At 49.8% G+C, this 22,168-nt stretch overlaps 1 protein-coding gene across 7 annotated transcripts in view; it reads left to right on the forward strand.

Moving 5' to 3' along the window:
- The window catches only part of SLC4A4 (solute carrier family 4 member 4), a 183,375-nt gene that overhangs the window by 28,847 nt on the left and 132,360 nt on the right, over window positions 1-22,168 (forward strand). Inside the window, exon 1 of one of the 7 annotated variants that reach the window (XM_071744184.1) lies at window positions 5,618-5,755. The exons of the other annotated variants lie outside the window; for them this stretch is intronic. The gene's annotated coding sequence lies outside the window, so the exon portion shown is untranslated. Of the gene's footprint in view, window positions 1-5,617; window positions 5,756-22,168 lie in introns of those variants that run through there. 7 annotated transcript variants of the gene reach the window in all.

Consider the following 22,168-nt stretch of genomic DNA (forward strand, 5'->3'; position numbering starts at 1 on the left):
GATCATGGAATCATTAAGGCTGGAAAAGACCCCAAGATCCCCTCTCCTCCTCTCCTCATCCCAGAGGGGGTGAGTCCTTGAGCTGCAGTATCCCGACAGTTGTAGGTGGTGGCAGCCTGTTTCAGCATCCTATGCTCTGGTGGGTTTTGTGGGTGTTTAAACAAACACACTGTCTTGATTTTAACAAAGCTCTGTGTTTTTGGCTCTTTGACCAAAGCCTGGGCTGGCTTCATGCCCTGTAGCACGGAGCAGGACACAGCTCCAGGCACATGAAAACAGCTTCCAGTGCTGCTCCCCAAGGCTGGGGCTGCTCCCCAAGGCTGTCCTGCAGACAGCTCAGCTGCCTTGCTGTGAAGAGGACCCCACTTTCTCACCCCTCTTGAGGGGCTGGGGCTGGGGTTGCTGAGCTGGGGGTGCCTGGGGGGGGACTGGTTTCTGGCAGAGGGTCCCCAAGCAGCACTGCAGCCTGGGGCATTCTCCCTGCCTGCTGCCCCTCATCCCATCACTCCAGGTCTCTCTCAGCCTTCCTGCAGCCCCTTCAGACACTGGAAGGTCCCTGTTAGGTGTCCCCAGAGCCTTCTCTTCTCCAGGCTGAACACCCCCAGCTCCCTCAGCCTGGCTCCATGGGAGAGGAGTTCCAGCCTGGTGTGCCTTCTCACAACACAACACAAAACACAACACACAACACAACACAACACAACAACACCACAACACTTTCTCATATTCTGATCTCCAAGTCTTACATCTGATAACCTTCCCACCCCAACTAGAGATCTACTGGAAAAGCCCCTGAGGTGAATGTGCTGTGCTACCAGAACTTACCAGGAGTGTTGGAAGGTACCAGAGGCAATTGGCTGAGATGATGAAAATTCCCAGAGTTTTCTTCTCCTTTTGATGTGAGTGAAGAGACCGTGTGGCCTCTCTGGCTATCAAAGGATTGCTCATTGCTCCCAACCAGACACGATGTATTATTAATGATAAGCACATCAGGAAAAAAAAACCTCGAGCCTCCAGCATTTGATTTTATCTTACCTCAGCTGAATGTTGTTCAGCACCTCCTGTTTTCTTCCTCCATCTTCCCAAGGTGACAGTGTGAGGCAGGGGAAGGCAGCAGGAATTTGGCTTCTTGGGGCCCTGTGTGTGGTTTCAGGGGGATGAATTAGGGCCCAGACAGAGTCTGAAAAGTTGGTTTCACAGCAATCTGACACAGAGCTATTACAAACTTCAGGACCTGCCAATCAAATTTCAAAAGCCAATGGGTTTACTTACCTTAGACCTTTATTCCCCAGCTATCAGGGAATGCTGAGATGTTGAGTTGTGTCTGGATTTCCTGGGAAGCAGATGGAAAGGATGGACAAGTCCTGATTCTGGGACTCGAACACAAGTAGGAAATGCAGACATGAGAGCTACAGAATTGGTTTTCATGGTTGCTCTTAGGAATCAGGGCTGCTGGGCTAATTCAGCTGTAATTCTGAGGAATGTCTTGCAGGAAGCCGAGTCTGGCAGCCAGAATGAGCTGCATGCTGGTATCTTTTTAAAACAAAACAAAAAAACCCTGAAACATCGAGGTCCTTAGGAGTAGCCATGATCAAGGACTGAGACCTGAGAGCATGCATGAGTGGTTTGGTCTCTGCAGAGGGGATTACTTGGACACAAAGTGTGCTGAGGGCTGAGCCTGCTTTGGGAACTGGTGACTTGGCCCTTCCCATATGTCAGCAGAGGAGAAGACAGAAAAGCCTCAGAGCAGTCCGACTGTGGTCTCTCTGTACCCAGTGCTCCTTGCTGGAACAGCTTTGTCTTCTGAAACTTTCTGTCTTAGATGGAATTCTCACACAAGTATTTTATCCCTGGGTAGTTTGTGCAAAGCCCTGGCAATGCAGGAGCTGCCAGTTTCCATCTAGTTCAGTGTTGCCTCTGACTGATAATGCTGTGGTCAGCATCAGCAGCTTCTGAGGAATCCACCAGAAATGCTGCAAGATGTATTTATGGAATAACCTGCCCACGGGGAAAGTTTTGCCCTGCCATTCCACTCAGCACGTGTTTGTGTTCTGTAATCTTTGCCATCCTAACTCGGTCTGTTCTCATTAGCTGCTCTGGGCAGTGGTACCTTGTGCATCCTCACAGGGAACCGTGCACTGGGTGAGAAGGCAGGGAAATAATTTCTGTGTATCAGCAGAGATTTTGTGGACTGTGGCATCCTTTTGTGTGCCATCAGCATAGAATCACAGAATCATAGAATGTCAGGGGTTGGAAGAGATCTTTAGAGCTCATCCAGTCCAACCCCTGTCCCAGCAGGATCCCCCAGGGCAGGACACACAGAACACATCCAGGGGGGGTTGGAAAGGCTCCAGAGAAGGAGACTCCACAACCTCTCTGGGCAGCCTGGGCCAGGGCTCCCTCACCCTCACAGCAGAGAAGCTTCTCTTCAGTTTGGGGTAGAATTTCCTATGTTCTAGCCTGAACCCATTGTTCTTTGCCCTATTAGTGGGCAGCACCAAAAAGAGATTGGCCTCATCCTCTTGACACCCACCCCTCAGATACTGACAGACATTCCTAAGATCCCCTCTCCAGGCTGAACAGCCCCAGGGCTCTCACTCCTCCTTCCCAGCAGAGATGCTCAAGTCCCCTCCTCACCCTCCCAGCTCTCTCTTGGACTCTCCCCAGTAGATCCCTGCATCTCTTGAACTGGGGAGCCCAAAACTAGCCTGGTCTCCCCAGGGCAGAGCAGAGGGGGAGGAGAACCTCCCTGGATCTGCTGGACACACTTTTCCTGATACACCCTAGGATACCATTGGCCCTCTTGGCCACAAGGGCACGTTGCTGACCCACGGAGAATTTCCTCTCCATCAGGACTCCAAGGGCTTTCTCTGTGGAGCTGCTGTCCAGCAGGATGTCACCTGATCCCCGCTGGGAGTTGGGGTTATTCCTGCCCAGATTCCCAGATTCCAGCTCTCCAGGCGTCCTTGCTGAGCTTCAGGAGGTTGGTTATGGAGCCAGGCTGGGTGTGAGGGTGGCTTGGGCAGAGGCTGGAAGCAGAGCTGGTGTGCTGAGCAGGGCTGCAGCCAGGGGATTGACAGGCAGCTTTAAACAGGCAGCCACAGCCTCCCCAACAACCCTGTGAATGGCAGCTTGGTGGCTCTGGGCCTGAGGGACAAGCTTATCTCCAGTGCTTAAATCAAACAGGAAAAAATTGGAAAGGACTGGGGAAATCTGAACGTGGGAGCCAAAGGGTGGAAGTCATGCCAGAAGGTACACACACAGACTGTGTCCCACGGGTCAGCCCCACCTGATGGTTTCTTCACTTTGTCAGGCACAGTGACAGCCAGGAGCCTTGGGTCACCTCACTGGGGTGTTTCTCCACGTGGAAAGGGTGCTCATCTAACTGGGCTGAGGGAACTGTCTGGGCTCCTCACCTAAGGGTTCCTGGGGATGTTTTTGGGGAGGGTTTTAGATCATTAAATGTAGCTCTGGTGTATTTAAAGACTGACATCCTACTGTCAAAACAGTTTTGAGCCAGAAAACGAAATGCATAGGTTGAAGGTGACAGTGTTTTACGTTACCATGAATTATGAGGAAATGGAATTGGCACGGGAGTTATTTGGGTTTGTTACTGAAATAGTGAGCCAAGAGCCAGCTGCTGAGCACCATCCAGGAGGTTTTAAACACTTGGGGGATCCTAAAGCCCCCGTAACTTGTCTAAGTGGCAAGAAGCAACAGCAGTCTTATGAAATAGCTGCCCTTCCAGAGCTTCCCAGATCATCTATAAATAAAGTTGAAGGCATGAACTAACTGGGCTATCATTAGGGAGGTAAAACATGAAAAGAGGAGTCCTTGCTTCTGCACTGCTGCCCGTGCCTTTGGAAGAGGGGAAGATATATAATTATTTGGGTTAGGACTTGAGTACACAAAGCTGCTCGGCTGATTTAGTGCTTTGCTTTTGCTACTCCAGGGACTGCCATTAGTTCCCATGAAATGCAGCTGTAAGCAAGGACAGGCATGGCTCTGCTCCCAGGGAAGCCCACGGACTGGTCAGCAACAGTTACGTGGGGAATGAGATTGATTAGAGACCTGACCAGATTGTGTGCAGACCACAGGTCTGAGATCTTCCAGGAAAACATTAAAAAAGGGGGCTGAGGGGACAGAAGCTGCCAACCAGTTACCTGCTTTCAGGGGCCAAAGACAGCAGCAGAGAGGAGAGGGGAATTCAAGGGAATTCAGGGGAATTCAGGAGGGAGGTGGCTTCAGCTGTGCTCTCATGCCAGTCTGCAAGTGCTGTGGGTTCTGCTCCTCCTGCTTTGCTTTTTTGTGCCTGTCCACTGGATTGTGTATTATTCCCTAACACAGGAGTTGGACGGGTGACAAAAGTAGAGCTTGGTAGCTGAGGAGTAGCTGCTGAGGCAGTAACCCTAAACCTTGCAGAAGAAGTGGAGTTTTTTCCTTTAGCAGAGCCACAATAGTCCCCTTTGTCCCCCTGAGTGTCCCTGTCCTCCTTGCTGAGGGATTGCTGTGCTGCTGTGATATGTGGGAGCCCTGTGCAGAGCCCCCAGGCTCAAAAATGTTTTATGGATCTCATCACCTTGGCCTGAAAGCTGAGCACCAGAGCTTAGGGAACAAGATTTGGGGGACTGGTGTTAGTGCTCTCTTCAACAGAACTCTGGAAAGGGCTTTCTGAAGGGCAATGAGTGTGAGTGGAAGGGTGTGTGTGTGTGTGTGTGTGAGGGAGCTCAGGCTGTACCTGTGGGCAGCAGGGGATGGTTGGTCTCTGATAGCAGAGTGTTCCCATGAGGAGGAGCATCATGGAAGCTTTTATTGGCATTATTTCCTTGCAAAATCATAATGAACTGTGTCCAAACGATGTTTTCTACGTTTTCCCTCGGTGGGTTTTTTTGGTTTTTTGTTTTTTCACTGTCGGATGTGCTTTTGGCCAAGCTGCTGCCTCGGGTGGGTGTTCTCAGCGGCGTGGGGTTCCTGTTGGGGGGAACCCCGCTGCTCTTTGTCCGGTATCGAAGGCGAAAGCATCCACCCCCCCGCCCTGTGGCATCTCCGGGGCCCGAGGCGGGGGGTGGCCGCGGGCAGGCTGCTTGGCAGCCGCTGCTTCTAGCGGGGGGGCAGCTATAAAAAGCCAACCGGCAAGTGAAGAACCGACGGAAAAAGTGACGTGAGGCGGCTTGCGGGGACACCATTGTGTGGGCCGAGGGGGAGGGACGGGGTTCCGATGGGGACGGCGGGTCCGGGCCGGGGTGCAAGGGCCCCATCTCCCCCCTCGCCGCCCAGCACCTGCCCCGGCGGGGTTCGGGGAGGGCACGGGGGGGTTCTTGCCCCGGCACCCCGGCAGCAGCAGCCCCGGCCCCGCAGACTCCTCCTCCGGCCACCCCGTGACGCGGCGAGAGGCGTCCGAGCGGCCGGGGAGGGGAGCGGGGAGCGGGGGGTGGGATGGGAGCCGCCGAGGGGACGTCCGAGCCTGCGGGCGGCTTTAAATGCGGGCCGGGGCGGGGGCCGGCACCACAGCCGCTCCGCAGGCATCGCCGAGCGGGGCCGTTGCGGGGCCTCCCTGCGCTCCCCAGCCGAGCAGAGCCGAGCAGGCGGGCTCTGCGGGCGTGGGAAGGGGTAGAGCTCCAAGCGGATCTCCCTCCCCAGCCGCGGGGGGCACAGCCATGCCCCGCACCGCCTGCTGAACCCAACCCGCGCCCAGGCTGCCCCGCAGCCCCCCGCCCGCCGCCAAGCTGGAGGAACGCCGCAAGCCCGAGCCCCGGAGGTGAGCGGGAGATGGGGGAGACCCGGGGAGACCCGGTGCACCTGCCCGGCAGCTCGGGGCTGCTCGGAGCCGCTCGGAGCTGCGGGTCCCGGCGTGCGGTGGGGAGGGGGCACCCGCGGGTTTCGCTTCCCCTCTGCCGGTGCCCTTGCCTGGCGCTCGGTGGCCGGTGGTAACTTTTAAAAATGCTTCGTGGTATTTGGAAACTTTTTTCCTCCTCCTCGTTTTTATGCTTTCAATTTGTCTTCGGTTTTCGCGGCGTTGTCAGCCGCAGCCGGCTCAAGGAAATCGTTATTTCCTCGCAAGTTTTGAGTGTGCCACCTGGTAGGTGGCCCCGATGGGGATATTTTCTTTGCTGAGATGAGCTGCTTAGTGCTTTTTTTCCCTTTGGTGAGCTTCCTGCTGAGCAGTACAACCCAGAGCTGCTGTGCAAATACAGAAAGGAGAGTTTAACCATCTTTTTTTTTTCTTTTCTTTTTTTTTTTTTTTTTTCCTCTTCTTCCCCCCCCCCCCCCCCCCCCCCCCGCACCTTCGATGGCTTTTTAAAAATTAATTTTATGACACCGTTAATTATTAGTGCGTTCCCCCTTCATTAGGAGTGCATCCTTCTAGTACTCACAGTGAGGAGGAGCTGGTGTTCTGCTGGATTGATTTATTCCACTAAGCTGCCCCTGGGAGTAAAGTTGGGTGCATGGGCAGTGGGCAGGCTGGGTCCCAGGGCAGAAATAACAGGAACAGCTCCATCGGAGAGCTGGTTCAGGGAGGTGCAGCTTACTGTGCATCTAAGCATCACTTCGTGTGTAGGCTGTGAGCTGCTTAGTGGCTTTATTGTTCTTGGTTATTCCTGAAATGTATGTATTTTCCATTAAAATAAAAAAAAAGAGGAGAAATTTGGCTAGCTGAATTCAACAAAATGTGCAGAGTTGCATGTTGTGTGTGGGCACAGAATTTGCTGTTCAGTAGCTGCCGATGTGACAGCCTGCAGGAATATGCTTGGTTCTGCTCTTGATTGATAATAAAAAGAGAATTGCGGGTTAAGAGCAAGGAACAGACACCCTCCCCAATCAAAAAACCCCAGACTTGAGGCTCCCGAGCCCCAGCAACTATTTAATTACAGTCTCAACTTTATTGCAATAATTTCCAGTCATATGCAGAAGGATTAATTGGGGTTCTCTGTATCTGTGTGCTTGTGTACATGGTGACGTGTGTGTGTGTGAAGTGAGCCTCTGCCCTCCTCTTGCCTGCTGTCTGTGCTGCAGCTGGTGCTGAGTTACCTCTCCTGGTTGGGCACTTCTGGGGGGAGGTTGTGGAGCTCAGGTTTGCAAAGCTTTATTTCTTTCAGCTGGTGATTGCAGTGCTCAGTAACTTCACCTGCCTGTGGGTGTCAGGGTGATCTGAAGGGTGGGTGTTAGTGCAATCTGCAGCTGTGCTTTTCCTGAGATCCCTCTCTCCCCCCTTAGATGCAAATGCTGAAGTTAGCCCAGACTTAGGATTTTCAGGAAAACAAACAAACAGACCATAGGGAGGACTTGCTTGTAGCTTCCCTCCTGCTGAGTGTGAATTTGACATTTGTAAGAGCAGGGGCTGGAACTGAAGGAAGAAGCCACTCTTCACCAGGAGGCTGGCAACTGCAGAGCAGTGACCCATAGCCCCAGAGGGACTGGCAGTGTGGGTGTTGCTGCTGTCTAGAGTTAAAAGTGGGGTGAGAAAGAATTATGGATTGGTTTGTTTTGGTTGTGTTGGTTTTGGTTTGTTTTTTGTTGGGTTATTTTTTTTTTTTTTTTCCATCTGGGAGGAGGAATGAGGTTTTGGTTTGTGTGCACAGGGCATTCCTAGCAAGGTAACACCCTGAGCACATCCATCCAGCTCCCAGCAAGGGCTGGCAGGTTTTTCTGCAGATCAGACTTGAAGTTTTTTCCTTTCAATTTTCATGTAATGATTTAAAATCTTGAAAGTCCTCTGCAGTCAGAGGACAGCCTCGTGTACAGGTGTTGTGTTGTGCTGTCCATCACAGCAGGCTTCTCAGAAGAGTCCCATAGAGGAGCTTCAAAATGTTCCTGTGCAATCCCAGAACAGGTGGAGGGCAAATCCTTCAGTTACCGATGTCTTTCCTTGGTGAGAAAAGGTTGAATTTGTGCACAAAGTGCAGTTCAAAGGAAAACCTCCCTGGGAGAAGGGAAAACCTGTATGTAACTCCTTTTGTTTTCGGATCTAGCCTTGCTCCTGGACACGAGTGTTCTGCCAGCAGGGCTGGAGGAGCCCTGAGTGTTTCTGTCTGAAGGTAACTGCACTGCCACCTTGAAGAAGCACAGTAAATAACAAGCTGGAAGGTATTTTGGACAAGATAGCGAATGAAAATTGGTGTGCAGGAGGGTAAAGAGACTGTATTTATTTATAAGTCTGCAGGCAGCTGCTGTGGGGTAGCAGCTCTTAGGAGTGGGAGATGCTGCCTGGGCAGAGAGGAGCAGTTGGAGAGGTGAAGTTGCCTTGCCTGGGCATGGATGGAATAGCTGCTTCAGGAGGGGGGAAGCCTGAAAACACTCCTGTGCCTCCAGAAAGTGATGAGTCCTTGTGCCTACGTGCTGATCTGTTAGTGTGCATTTGCTAGGCTTCTCGTTTTGTTGGGTTTTTTTTTAATAATTTATTAAATTTTATGTAATTTCGTAGTTACACTTGTCCCCATCAAAACTAGCACAGCTTTTAGTGGTTTGTGCTTGGGTTCCTCTGTCTGGGTTGGGAGCACCAGAGGAATTTAGGCTGGGTTTGAAGGTGCTGGGGTGAGAACAGTGTTCTTAGGGCTGTAACTGGGGTGCTGTGGCACGGAGTTGTTTCCTCTGTGGTAAAAATGAGTTCATTGCCTGAGTGAGAGCCTCCTCCTCACGCTCCACTGACCTGCCTTTCACCAATGTTTTGCTTTGTGCATTAGATTTAGAATTTGAACTTCTGCTTTGAGCAAATTAAAAGGGCCCTGATAACTCCTATCAGGTTGAAGTCAATTAGCTGCTTCCGGCTGCAAACCCATTTAGAGGCTGCAAAGGGAGTGCTCTTTGAAAACCCAGAGCAGTTCCCAGCTAATATTGATAAAGGAACTCTGGGCTATTTCTGGGGAAAGGAAAGCTTCCCTTTTGTGCTCCTGCTGAACAACTCTACTGGGATGGGCAGGCAGAGGTCTTTCTCATAACTATCTTTCATTGTGTGGCTTGAACTAAAAAAAAAAAACAACCCAGCAATAAAATTATCAAGGTTGCAGTGAAATCCTACAACCACTCAAAGCAAGGCTTCCGACCCCCCCTGCCTTTGGACTTTGAGTTGCTGCAGCATCTTGTTTCTACTGGGTTTGCTCAGGACTGTACGTAGTTTGTGGGATGGATGCTTTTTATGGCTGTTGGACAATGTTGAAGACAATTATAGAACCTATAATTGGGTGATAAGCTGTGTGTGGTGTATGTAGGAAGGTGCTGAGCTTAAAAAGACCTTGGTTCAGTCTGTCCTGCAGCCTGCTTGCTCCTGGGTAACTCTCTACCACCCTCTCTGGAGCTCAGTGGCTCAGTGTCAAATAATGAGCAGCTGCCAGGTAAAAGCTGAAGAGACTGAGCTGAAAGGTGCTGTGTTAGCCCTGGCAATCAGTGCCTGATATTAATTATGGTGACAATACCTCCTGTGAAACAGGCCCGTGCCCCAGTGTTTTGGGACTGAGGATGATGTGTAGTGTCCTGCAGAGCCAGAAGCCCCACAGGCATCATTCATCCTCCTGGTTTTCCCTTGCCTGATCACCTGAACTGAAGAGACAGAAAGGTCTTTGGATGCCTCTCCTGCAGCTGTTAATTTTTAAGATTAATAAGATGCTCGTGAAGTTGCCACAAGCACAAGGTGGGGAGAATTTGTGTGAGTTTTATGGGATGGAAATGTGAGAAACCTCCATCTCGGATCTTCGGGGTGTTCAGTTCTGTTTGGAGCTGTGGGGTTCTGTCCAGATTTGCTTGTCAATAAAAAAGAGCAGAGGACTCAGCATACAATAGTCAGCTGTGATCCACAGTAGTTGAGACTGCTCTGAGCACGTCAGAGGAAATGGCAAATGACCTTATTTTTGACATGTTTTGTCACCAGAAAAAGCAGGAGAGGTAATTTGACATCACCAAAATCAGAATCCTTTTAACTGACTGTTCAAATAAACTTTCAGCATCTGAATTGCAGAGATTTCTGCTTTTTAGCAGAGCTGATCCTGCTGCAAAAGTAAAACAAAGACTAAAGAGGGGTATTTTTTTTTTTTTAAATGTTCATGTATTGTTTATATATAAAAACGGGTATATATAGAGAGACAGCAAGGCTAATCTATACATTTACTGGGAGGGTGATCTTCCAAGTCACAGCATTTCAAGTCCTAGCTTTATTATGTAATTCTATTTATAGGGGAGCAGGGTCACATTTCTATTTTGTTACTATATATAATATATGCTTGCTAAATGCTTTTTATTAAATCTGACTTGAAATAAACCATAATTGTCCTTCTGTAGGTACTGACCCATGCATCTCAAACTGCCTCTTGAAAAACTGAACTCAGTGGTGGTGGGAATTGTTTGGGCGACTTCTTTTGAGACTGGGGATTACTAAAATAGCTTTATTCTGTTATTAATTGTAATTATAAAAATGGATTCATTCCATTCTAATGTTACCATAGTAAAATACAATATTTTAAAGTACTGTGTAATATAAATGTTGGCTTGATGAATAACATAATTTTCTTCACCTCGTAAACAAATTATTCCTGCAAGGTACGGTCTGTAGTGAAGATTTGCAGAGTTTCAGAGAAGAGCTTGGATCCAGCTAAAGACTCTGAAACAAATTGTATTTCTTTTTAAATTGGAGGAGGTTTTCCTGTGCTGCTCCTGTAGAGACAGATTTCAAGGGCTGCTTTTTCATCTTGCTTGGTTATTATTTTCACTTCCTTTAGCAACTGGGATTTCTTTGCTACATTTTTTCTTTTTTGAAGGGTGGTTTTGAACTTCCCTTGCTTCAGTGTTCCTCCTGCTACATTTGCAGCTTGGCTGTTTCCCTGTCTGCCCGGCTGTGGACACAAACAATTGTGGGTGGAAAACTCAGATATCTGGGGGCGACGGTGGGAATGGCACCTCCTTTTTTTAACCTGTGCGAGATGACTGCTGCTAAGCTGTGGAATTAATGAGACAGGCTAAACTTTCATGTGATTGTTCCCCAGAGGAGATTTAATTTTACTTTCTTTTGCAAGTTCTCACACTGAGCTGTTCTCGGGCAAGAAATCCCAGCGGATTTGCAGGTGCAACACGGTTTTGCCTTTTTTCACTCAAAATTGATTCCTGTGGCACATTCTGCTACTGTTTTCTGAGCAAAGCATGCAAACTTTCTGATGAATAAATGAGTTTGTATTCTGAAGCCAAAGAAGCCTGGAATCTTGCAAGTCAAATCCTGACCTTTCTTAAAACATTCCCATTTTGGCTATTTTGCAGGAGCACAAGTTGCCACCGGTGTGTGCAACCAGAAGATCAGAGTACTTTGTTTGGTGTTTTTACTTAATTTTAATCACTTCTCGCAGCCTTACTGATCTGAAGCTCCCAGTTCAACTCTTAACCTTGACCAGGAGGTTGCAAAGTTAACTGCTTTATGGGGCCTGTGACTATTTAACACTTCAGACACACCGTCAGCCTTCTGCGTAAGCATCCAGATCTTTCCTCGGGGTTGCTAAGGATGAGGAGCCTTAGCAATGAGGATGTTAGAAGGAGGCTGGGAAAGAGCTGCTGAGCAGCTGAAGGAGCAGTGGGGGTTAAGGAGCTGGCTGGAGGTGTTCCTCAGGCAGGGCACCCACACCTCTGCCTTTTGCCCAGGTCTCATAGTTGGCAAATCTGGCGGTGGGGGATTTTATTCAAGTCCTCCTTCAACTGGCAGAGTCTGATATCACTTCCAGGTCTGACAGTCCCTGCATTCAGCAGACAAAGAGCAGAGCTGAAGAACAGTGGCCCCGTTCAGTGGCCCAGCCTGGGTGTCCCTCCAGGCAGGAACAATAAGGGCAATGACAGTGGTTGGGCTCTTTGTTCCCTTCTCTCCCCAGCAAAGCTCTGTTCCAGAGCCTTCGTGGCACAGCAGCACAGCCCCTTGGGCCCTGCCAGGTGCCCCAGACAAATGGTTTGACATCTCCTGGGCTTGGGTTTGCCTGGTTTAACATCTCCTCATCTCCTGGGCTTGGGTTTGCCTGGTTTAACATCTCCTCATCTCCTGGGCTTGGGTTTGCCTGGTTTAACATCTCCTCATCTCCTGGGCTCGGGTTTGTCAGTAACAACCAGGTCTGAGGAGCAGTGTCCCAGGCATGGTGTGAGTGGGGTGTTCCATGGCACTTCCAGGCCCCCATCCTGATTCCTGCCTTCCCTGACTTGCTGGGGGGCTGCTGCTGCCTCAATCCCACTGAACCCCACTTTTACCTGGGCTGACTTGTGGCCTTGGGGCAGCTCAGGCAGCCTTGAGGCTGTGGAAGCAGCTCCACTGGCATGAGCAGGAGAAAGGACTGGGGAGATAGTGGGGTGAGTGAGAGCTGATCAGATGGGGCTGGAGGGATAGGAACAAAGTCTAAATTGCAGCCATTAGCTGCTCCTGGGGTGGGGTTGGAAATCAGTTGAAGACCAGTGCAAAGTCTTCACTTGATGGGTGGTGTTAGAGGGAGGTTGTAGAATAGAATATCTGCTTAGAATGGGATCTTTCAGTTGGAAGGAATCTCCACCTGGTCCAGCTGCCCAGCCTGTGTCTGGATCATGGTTCACTTGCAGCTCTGGCATCACTAATTTTGTTGAAAAAAATGTCCTGAACAGACAGATGTCATTAGCAGAGTATTAACTTTCCATTTCAGAGTTTGTGTCTTTCTCCATTGTGTTACTGACACACATACATCACCAAAATGTGCTCGGGAAGAAAAGATAATTCTCTCTTAAGAGCAAGAAGTACTTTGACAGGAATGTGATATATGCAAAGATATTCCCATAACTGTGGAAATGCTTTTCCCTCAGCATAAAGCAGTGTTTGGCTCTGCCTCTTTCTGAAGGAGAAGCGATCAGTTTATCTATTGAGAAGGCACAGATGGGTTTTAGAAAAACAGCTTATCCTGTGTCCTGCAAGGTTTGAGAACGGTGGGTGCTCTGGTTGTGGGTAACTGTGAAAAGGACTGAAATGAAACGTTTGGCTGAGAACCAGATCCATTCAAAGACGGAGTGGTCTCTGAAGTGGGGGGTTGGATGGGTGGAAAGGCATCTGAAGAGATGGAGGTAGCCTGGAGAGCCAAATGAAGGCTGAGTGCCCAGCGTGGGTGGGTTGGGTGGCCTGTGTCACCAGGGTGTGTGACAGTGGGCTGCAGGGCAGAGGAGGGGGCTGTGCTGTGCCAGGCAGGGTCACTATGGCACCCAAAGCACAGGTCCTCGAGGTGGCTTTGGGGTGAGGAGCCCCTTGGGTCAGGACGTGGTGCTCTGAGCAGCTGGGTCCCACTTGTAGCTGGGACCTTGCAAGAGCTGGGGCTGCTGGGCTTTGTGCTACCCCTTGCATTTCCTCTGAAGCCAAGCCTCAGAGCCTGATGCATGGAAAGAATGTGAGCAAGTCTGGGCTTGAGTGCAGGCTCAGGCCCCTGCTCTGCTGACAGGGGAGGCAAGCCCAGACACCCTGCTGCTGCTGCCATGGGCACTGCTCACACCAGGGATGCTCCCACTGCTCCTCACTTCCATGCCTCATCCCTCTCAGCAGGATGAGTGGGCACCTACCTGTGGGCATTGGGCTTCAGTTTAACCTGGGAGGGACCCTCTGCACCTGTGAATACAGCACTGGAACAGGGCAGGGACTGCTGCAAAAGAAAAACCTAATTTTGTAAATTTTGTTTGGATCGCCCATCTCCTTCCCCCTGCCAAAAACACAAGGTGTAATTTTGGTTGAAAGGGAGTACTCTGCAAAACAACTCTGTGGAAACCTCAACTGTATCTCACAATATCAGAATCCTCTCCAGACATTGAATAAAGGGAGATCATGTCTCCAGCTTTTAAAATAATTACTCAAATTAAAGATCAAGCTGGAAGAGCCCAGAGCCAATGCAGTCCACTGAACATTAGGTGTACAACTTAATTTATTAAAAAGCATTGCAAAACCAACTTAAGCTCATCATGCTCAAAATACATCTCCCAGCCAGTAACCTGAATGCCCTCTGAGCCTTCAGCAGTGGAGAAATGGGGAGTGCACTGAGATTTCTGTGAGCTCTAAAAGTTTCTGTAACTGCTTTTCTACAAATGCAGGCATCCTCACGGTGATGAATAAGAGACCTTAAGTATTCCTGGTGCAGCAATGCCTTGGGTACAAAGAGCTCAGTATTTTCTGGGGAGGCTTGGCTGTAGCTCACTGTGGGTACCTGGTGTTTTCCATGAGGAGGTCACCACACTTCTGGATATGACCCTTAATTTGAAATTCTCAGTAATGTCTACAAAGGCTTGAACTCTGGTACCAACTCAGCTTTTCTGGCTCTGTTCCCAGACCAGTCATTCCACTAAGCAATAAAAAAATGCAAGATAAGGAGTGCAGATAACTGGGATGTAATATTACCATAGAGTATTTTCCATTTACCTTTAAACACCCATGTTGCAATTAGGTGCTGGCCATAAAGCTGCTGTTTGTTTCCAAGAAATTTGTGTTTGTGTGAAGATTCGTGGGCTGGGCTCAGTGATAGATGTAAGAAAGCACCTGCAGCTGCTGGTGATTGGGGCTCACTCACCACCTTCTCTCTCTCTCCTGCTACTAAAACCTTGTTTGCCAGGACAGAAAGCACCTTTGTATCCCAACTGCTGGGAAGGACTTGGCCACTGCTGTCCCATCCTCTGTGCTGGTGATTTCTACTTAGAGATGGCCAGGGAAATCTGGAGGCACCAAGCTGTGTAGGTCCAGTTCCAACAGCACTGCTGGGAAGGGTTTCTGGTGAGCTGGATCTGAATCAGAGCAGCCCCAGGGAGCCAAGCAGGGGGAGCAGGTTATGCTCAGGGTGCTGGCCATGGGTGCTGCCTTGTATTGCCCTCTCCATCCCCAGCTGAAATGTCCTATATTATCAGAGCAAACCAACTGTTTTGGGCCTGTTACAGAACGTTGTTTCTCTGAGGTTTCTTCTGAAAGAATGGCTGCCTCCAGTTTTTTTAAGCAGATGCTGAAGTCCAATTTTATCTTCCAGAGATCTGCTTGGTCTTCTGAGCCAGCTTGTTAGTCCTTACAGGAGGTTTTCTGTTCCCTTGGAGGACCCCCTGCAACAGAGGTGTGTATGAGCATCCATCACTGTTCTCCTCTCAGTTGTTCTTCCATGGCAATGGGGCACTGGAGAGGAGTTGGTAAGAAGTAGCTGTGAACCCTTCCCGGCAAGAAACTGCTTCTTGTTTTGTTCTCAGCCCTGTTTTAGGCTGATATGAGTAAGTCTGTTTTGGACTGCCCTGAACTGGATGTCATCTGGAGGACAGTCTTGTTAAAACTTGGTAGTAGCCTGCTCAGCAGTGCAGGTGTGCACTCTTGGCTCTTGCTGTAAATCCAGCTTTAGGGCACTTAGAACCAAATTAAAGAGCATGACTCTCCCATGAAACAAAATGCCAAGCCAGTAGCAACCTCCTTTTGCTGGGAGAATGAGTTGGGCCTTTCTAAAAGGATGCAGGACCAGGCATTGGCTGCTTATGCCCCTCTGCTTCTATTCTGTGCCATGTTTGGGTCACTGTCCTGGTGGCAGAAGAACCCGTGTCACTTTGTTTGGTGACTAATGCAGCAAAGCCACAATCATGTGGCCCTGCCTGGTCTGGGCCAAGTTCTGATGAATGGCTGATTGATAGGCTGCAGGTCCCAGTTTAAAGATCACGGGCTTGGTCTGCTTGCCACTGGCTCCATACTGGGAATCGAGGTAGCCAGTGGGTCACTGGGAGGCAGTGCCCAGTTCACAGGGCAGGGGCTGTCCCAAGGTGCTCCCTGCCCCAGTGACCTGCTCCACATTGCCCACTGCAGGGAGGGTTGGTGACAAATGATGTACAAACCCCACATTTGCTTTCTGTGTCCAGGAGGGAATGTGTGTGAGGGCCTTGGGGAAGCTGGGTGGTGGGGACCTTCTCCCAGACACTCCTAGCTCTGTGGCCAGCACTGTTCCATCAGTGATGTTCTCTTTTTCTGGCAAAACACAGACAATCTGACCCCTCTGCTGTGGGGACTTGAAATTTTGGGTGGAAGAAGAGTTTCCCTGTGTGTGTCTGAGCCTGGCTAGTGCTAGCCAGGGGGCAGATTTAAGTAATTCTGTCTCTACAGGCTGAGCATAGCCCAGGAGCTACACCAGACTGTTCTCCTGGAAGAGCATCCTGGGTCTGGGCAAGAGGAAAAAGGTTTAAGGTGTGCCAGGGTTTAGGTTGGATATTAAAAATTTCTTCACTGCAAGAGTGGTGAGGGATTGGAATGGGCTGCCCAGGGAGGTGGTGGAGTCACCATCCCTGGAGGTGTTCAAGAAACACTTGGATGTGGAGCTTCAGGAGATGGTTTGGTGGTTGTGGGAGTTGGATTGAGGTTGGACTCAGGGATCTTGAAGGTCTTCTCCAACCTGGATGGTTCTGTGATTCCCTGTGGCAGGACCTGTCACATTTCTGCTGCCTGATGCTCAGGGGTGTCACTGAGGGACACATCCTGTGGGCTCTGGGGCTTGTGCTGCCACAACCAGGATTTTGCTGAACACTTGGGAGACAGAACAGCTCCCTGGGCTCAGGGTGCTCCGGGCTGGGACTTTACGTTCTCCTGGTGTTCTGCTGGAGCTTAAATTGGTGGAAATGATGAAATTCTTTCTTTCAGTTTCTTCTCAGATGGATGGAAAATAACTTTTACGGTTTTGCTCCCTCGCCTCCGCTCTCTGGGTTGTTTCTTCATCTTCAGGAAACTTGCAGTAGTTTGTGAGCTTGTGTTTTGGGGTTGGTTTTTTTGGTTGGTTGGTTTTTGGGTGGTTGTTTTTTTGTTTTCCCCTCCCAGTGCAGTTGATGGAGGCAAAAAGGGAATTTAGTTTGAGAAGTGTCTGTTTGCATTTCTAGCTGTCAGGGTTACATTACTTTTGGTTACTTCCTCACAAGAGATTTTCTCCCATCTCCTTTAGGGAGCAGTCTCTGTAAAATCTTCTGGACAAGCATCCTCAAGTCAGGATGAGCTCAGCTTTTGGTGCATTTTAGTCTGAAAGCCACTGTTTTGGGTTTGTTTTGGTTTTGTTTTTTTTTTTTTTTTTGCTTCTTTATTACTCTTGGAGAAGTTTTCTTTCCTCCACCAGGTCTGTGTGTGTGCTGACTTTTGGATGGGGTGACTTTGCCTCTTCTGTGCTGGTTTTAGAGCTCTGTGCTCAGATCACACTCCTTTTGATGTGATCTCAAATGCCACCACATTCTTTCTTACTTTTGAGTAACCTGTCTCACTTGTAGAAGCTGTGTAACCTTCCAGGAGCTTTCCCTGTGTGACCAGGTACGGGTTGAGGAGGTTATTTCCTATTTTATTTTTTCTTTTTCTCCTGTTCCACCCACCTTAAGGCCTCTACTGTTTAGAAATCAAATCCAACCCTTGCCATCCTCCTGGCTCTTGGCCCCACACTTTCTCCAGCTCTCAGTCTCTGGCTGCCCAGCACAGCCCTGGCTTAATGGCTGAGGATCCTGGTGATTTGCACACTTGAAGGAGTCCCTGCTGGGGTAGCACCATCCTGTGCTGCTCAGTTGTGCCCCGTGGGCTGTGTGTGAGTGTCGAGGCAGATTACTGCAATCATCTGTGTTAAAAATATCCTTTCTGCTGCTGGATTACGGGTTTGAAGCCAGCGTATCCAGCGAGCACTTATCACTTCAGAGTGCTGAGAATTGGATCAGAAATGCTGGGGCTGCACTCTGGGAAGTGCTGATAGTGCATTAGCTCCCTTGGTTGCTTCAAATATGTCCAAAATGTTTTATACAACCGGGCTCTCTCCTTCCCTGCTGGAGCTTAGTGCTGTTTGGGTATTGCCTGTCCTCCTCCCAGCAGAAAGCCAAAAGCCAGCATCTGGTCTGTGCTGCCCGGCTTGGACCAGTCTTGGTGTCCAGCATCTTGTGATGCTTTTAGAATGCCTCCAGCACCTCAGAGATGCTTGGGAAGGGGTGGGAAGGACAACGTTCAGAGCTGTGCATTTGAAAGTGGTAAGAGAAGGGCAAGTTCCAAGCTTTAATTGGAGCAGTGAGATGAAGCTGTAGGCTCGTCTCACACCTCTGTGCTAACGGGGGGACTGGCTGTGCTGGGGGTTATTGCTCCAGGGAAAGGACTTTCCCCCAGAACAGTCACACGGGAGGACAAGTGCAGGAGCTGATTGCTGGGGGGACAGGGTTGGGAGTGCTGGATTGTTTTCCCTGGAGAAAACCAGCCCAGGGTTGATGGTGGCACTGGGCGTGCTGCCCCACCCCGCATTGTACACGCTGCCCATTCTTCTGCTGAGTGGGAAATGGACTTAAACCCAGGAACTCCCTTTCCAGATAACCTTTTTCTTTCAAAAGGCAGCCTGGCAAGGCTGAGGTGCCCACTTCAACATCCTTGTCTACAGGGAGGAAACGTCCTCTCGGGTCCAAGCTACCCATGCCTTGATTTTTGGGGCTCCACGTGGGTAACACTCAGCAGGTGCTGGTTTGTTGTCAGGATTTATAGATCTGTGCATGGTTATGGACAGGTGTATCCCTGTCTATTACATACTTGTGGAGTCTCACACTCATTTTGAACTCCTGTGCTGAGCTGATACAAAATACCTACTTGTGATGTTGTGGTACCTTCTGAGACACCACACTGAGACACAGGTTTCTCACAGAGGGCTCTTCCACCAGGCTTGAACAAAGAGCAACAGCTTCATAAACCAGGACTGGTTTTAAATAGACAAGGGTTTTGGTTGAAGAGCACACGAAAATGCTCCAGAGGGCTGATTTATGAGAGCGTTTTCATCTCAGGTTTGCTGAGCCTCCAGTCATGGGCTGCGTCATAAATCTGTTGGACACTGCCTGATTTTTCTCAAGCAGGGCAAAAATAAACTCTGTATCTTGCATCACCTTTCCACCTTAGCCTCCTGGTTCAGTCCACTCCTGAGACGTGCTCTTTCCTCCAGCCCCTTTACCATTTTTGGACCATTCTTAAGATTTTGCTAACCCTGTTTTCCTAAGCATGTGTTTGGAAGATGGTGGGGGCTTTAAGGAACTTTTTCATGTCAAAATTGAACGCGGTCCTTTTTCCCACTAGCATGCAGTACTGAATTAAACTTGTAGGAGTAGCCAGCTGGATGTGTAAAACCATGGTCAGTGTCAAGCTGTCTATAAGTAATAAAACCGAAATAAAAATATTGAGGGGAATGACATTGTCACAGTAATAAATGGCAGAAATAAAAAAGCCAGATCCCCCAGGCTGCCTTGAAGTAATAGTTTTTAAAAGAAAATCTACTGCTGCTTGTAGATTTACAACCTGACACCATTCTGTCTCCAGAGAAAGCTTTTTTTGTGTGATTTATATTTCGTGCTTTGCAGAAAATTAAGCTACAAAAATATCTGGTTTATGTTGGCCTCAAATGGATACATTCATAATATTTGCAGCCTGAAATCACTTCTTCCTCTTGATTGGCTCGTCTCACACAGCAGAATTTCTTTCAGAGCATCTCTGTGTCTCTCCTGGCTCTGGCTGCATTACCTAGAGCAGCTGTGTGTGGAAGGTACAGGAAGCAGGAGCTCAGCAGCAGAGGTTCATCCTGTCCTGCTGGACACAGAGCTGTCACTGAGATGCTCCAATTTCCAAACGAAGCTTGGGTGAGATGTAGACTTCTCCTTGCTGTGTGTCTCCAGTCACATCTCCATGGTTTGCTTGAAGAGAAGGAAATGAAACCAAACAGTAAGGTGACTTTATCAGTTTTCAGAGAGTTGTCACTTGATGGTAAGCAATCTAACCATGGTAGAACAGTGGCTGCAGCTGCTACACCTAACCTGGGCTCCAGTGCCACTATCCCCTTGGTTTTGGTGCTACTTTCTTGTTGATGCAGAAGAAAGGCTTGGTTTCATTCACTCCTGATTATTTCTTCTAGTAAATTTTTTAAAGGTATCCAAGTTGAAGGGTCCCTCTGAAGTTTTCAGAGATTTAAATTGAAATCCAGATGAAATAACTTATTTTGTCAAAATAAATTTAAATAATTCTTAAGCCCAGTTTCAGGCAGGCCTCCCCTGTCAGCTGAGACAGAGCTGTAGAGTGCTTGGTGCTTCAGTCCTCAAGAATTCATGAAAAGATTTAGTCAAGAAGTGAGACTTTTAAAAGAATCCTATAGTAAGACTTACTTTCAGTCCCTGAGAACTGTGCTGTAGAGTGAAAGGTTTCACATAGCAATGAGATTACTTAATTGGGAATTTATTAAAACCCAAAACTAAGAAAAGTCCCTCTGTCCATGCCCCCCAGTTTTCAAAAAGATCTCATTAGTACTGAAGCCCCTTTTAGCATTCATGGTGAGGTATCAGTGAGCAGCTGGGCTGCATTTGCTGGGTGACATTTAGGTAAGGGAGTCAGTGCCATGCAGGTGACACCTCTGGAGGGTTGGATTCTGCCTGGTGCTGCCTGATGGCTCCTGGAGCACCCCGGAGCCTTGGCTTGTGGTGCAGCTGTACAAGAAGAGTGTCAGCAGGATGCTGGGTGCAGAATGGGTGCCAGCACCTCACAGAGCTGTGCAGGGACACAGGAGCTCTGCCAGCCTGGCCTGGCTTCTGCCAGCTCTGCCAAGGAGTGCCAGGAGGGCTGGGGTTCTCTGCCTTGTCCCAGCTCCCACCTAGGTGCCTTTCCATGGCAGAACCCCGAGGGAAGGGAGATGGGAAGCTCCAGGATGGATGGGCTGTACACTGACCCTGTGGTGCTCCTCCTTTCTCCAGCCCCCTTGAAACCAGCCTGCTTTGGTGTCACATAACGAGAGGCTTGTGTCCCTGTCATGCCTGAGAGTCAGGAGGAAGCAGGAGCAGCCCTTTCGGTTTTCCCAGACCCTTTGGAAGGAGAAGTTGACCCAGAGCCTGCAGGTGCCTGTAAGCTGGTGCTGACTTCTGATGGGAGGTTCCCTGCCCGTGCAGGGCCTTGGAACTACACAACCTGTAGGATTCCTTCCAACCCAAACCAACCTGGGATTCTGTGATGCACTGGGAAAGCTTTCTTGCTTCCTCCTTGTTTCACTACAGTGTCTGCACGACTGCTCAGCAGCTGCCACGTGCATGGTGCCCCAGCACGTGCTGGCACTGCAACCAGCAAAGGGGCACTGAGGAAGGGCCCAGAACAAATGGGCAGGCAGCCTCCTGAGGGGTAGTGTCTGCTCCAGCCTTCCCCTACACACCCTGCATCATCAGACAGGAGGGTGCTGGAGCACCTTCCCTGCCTCTGCTGCCCAGTCTGCATCTGCCTGGGGCAAAGCACTCACCTGGGGGGGCAGCTCCCTGGTGATTATTGAGAATTAGTTTCTAAGAAGTTGGGTTTCTGTTTAGATTTAAGACTATTCCAGCACAAGATCTCTCAGCAGAAAGCAGAGGCTTCTGTCCTCCTCTGCTCCTGGTGAGTACAGCCTTTTGCTGAGAAAGCATGGAAATAAATTCTGCTCTGGAGCTAACGGGGGAAATTGCATCCAAGATAAATTTGGCAGCGTGTTCTAAAAGTGCATCAAGCAGACTGTGCTCAATGTAGGCAAGCTCCTTCTTCGGTGTGATAGAGCCCACAAGCGTGTGAGGAAAGCAGAAGCCATCCAGCCCCTCAGGAGGACTTGGTCACACTGGGGCTGTTGATTCAAGTGTTTGCTCACGGGCTGTGAGGGAATCGATGCGGACCAAGGCTTCTTCCTTGTTTCCTGTTTACTTGGCCACCATCTGAATGGTTCACGGGCTGCAGAGAAAGGAACCTCTGCCTCTGCCTCTCTGGTGACAGAAGGTGCCTGTTCAGCTTATTGACTCCTTACCTCTGGGATCCAGGCACCCTTGGCAGGGAAGTTGGGTGGCTTGCAGAGGACACTGGTTGTCACTGCCAGGGAAGCTTTGGTGGCTTTGCTCTGTGCACGGACTTGTGGAGTCTCTTCCTCTGGAGCTGTGTCTGTGGGACCCGCATTAGGGGATCCTGCTCTGGCAGGGGGGTTGGACTCGGGATCTTTTGAGGCCCCTTCCAACCCCTAACATGGTGTGACTGTGTGCATCCTGTCTGGGAGCCCCCAGAGGCTGTGCTGGGGTTTGTCACAGTCAGGGCTGTTGGTGGCTGTGGCTCAGCCCTGCCAACCTTGTCTCTTCTCCTCCTGCATCCCTGTCCCCTGTGCCTCAGCTTCATGGGCAGGTTTCTGAGCAAGGGCTCCTGCTAGGGCAACGATGCTAGGCCTGGGGAAGCAGAGGAGGGTGA

The sequence above is a fragment of the Heliangelus exortis genome, chromosome 4 (genome assembly GCF_036169615.1).
Source record: "Heliangelus exortis chromosome 4, bHelExo1.hap1, whole genome shotgun sequence".
Classification (NCBI taxonomy): domain Eukaryota; kingdom Metazoa; phylum Chordata; class Aves; order Apodiformes; family Trochilidae; genus Heliangelus; species Heliangelus exortis.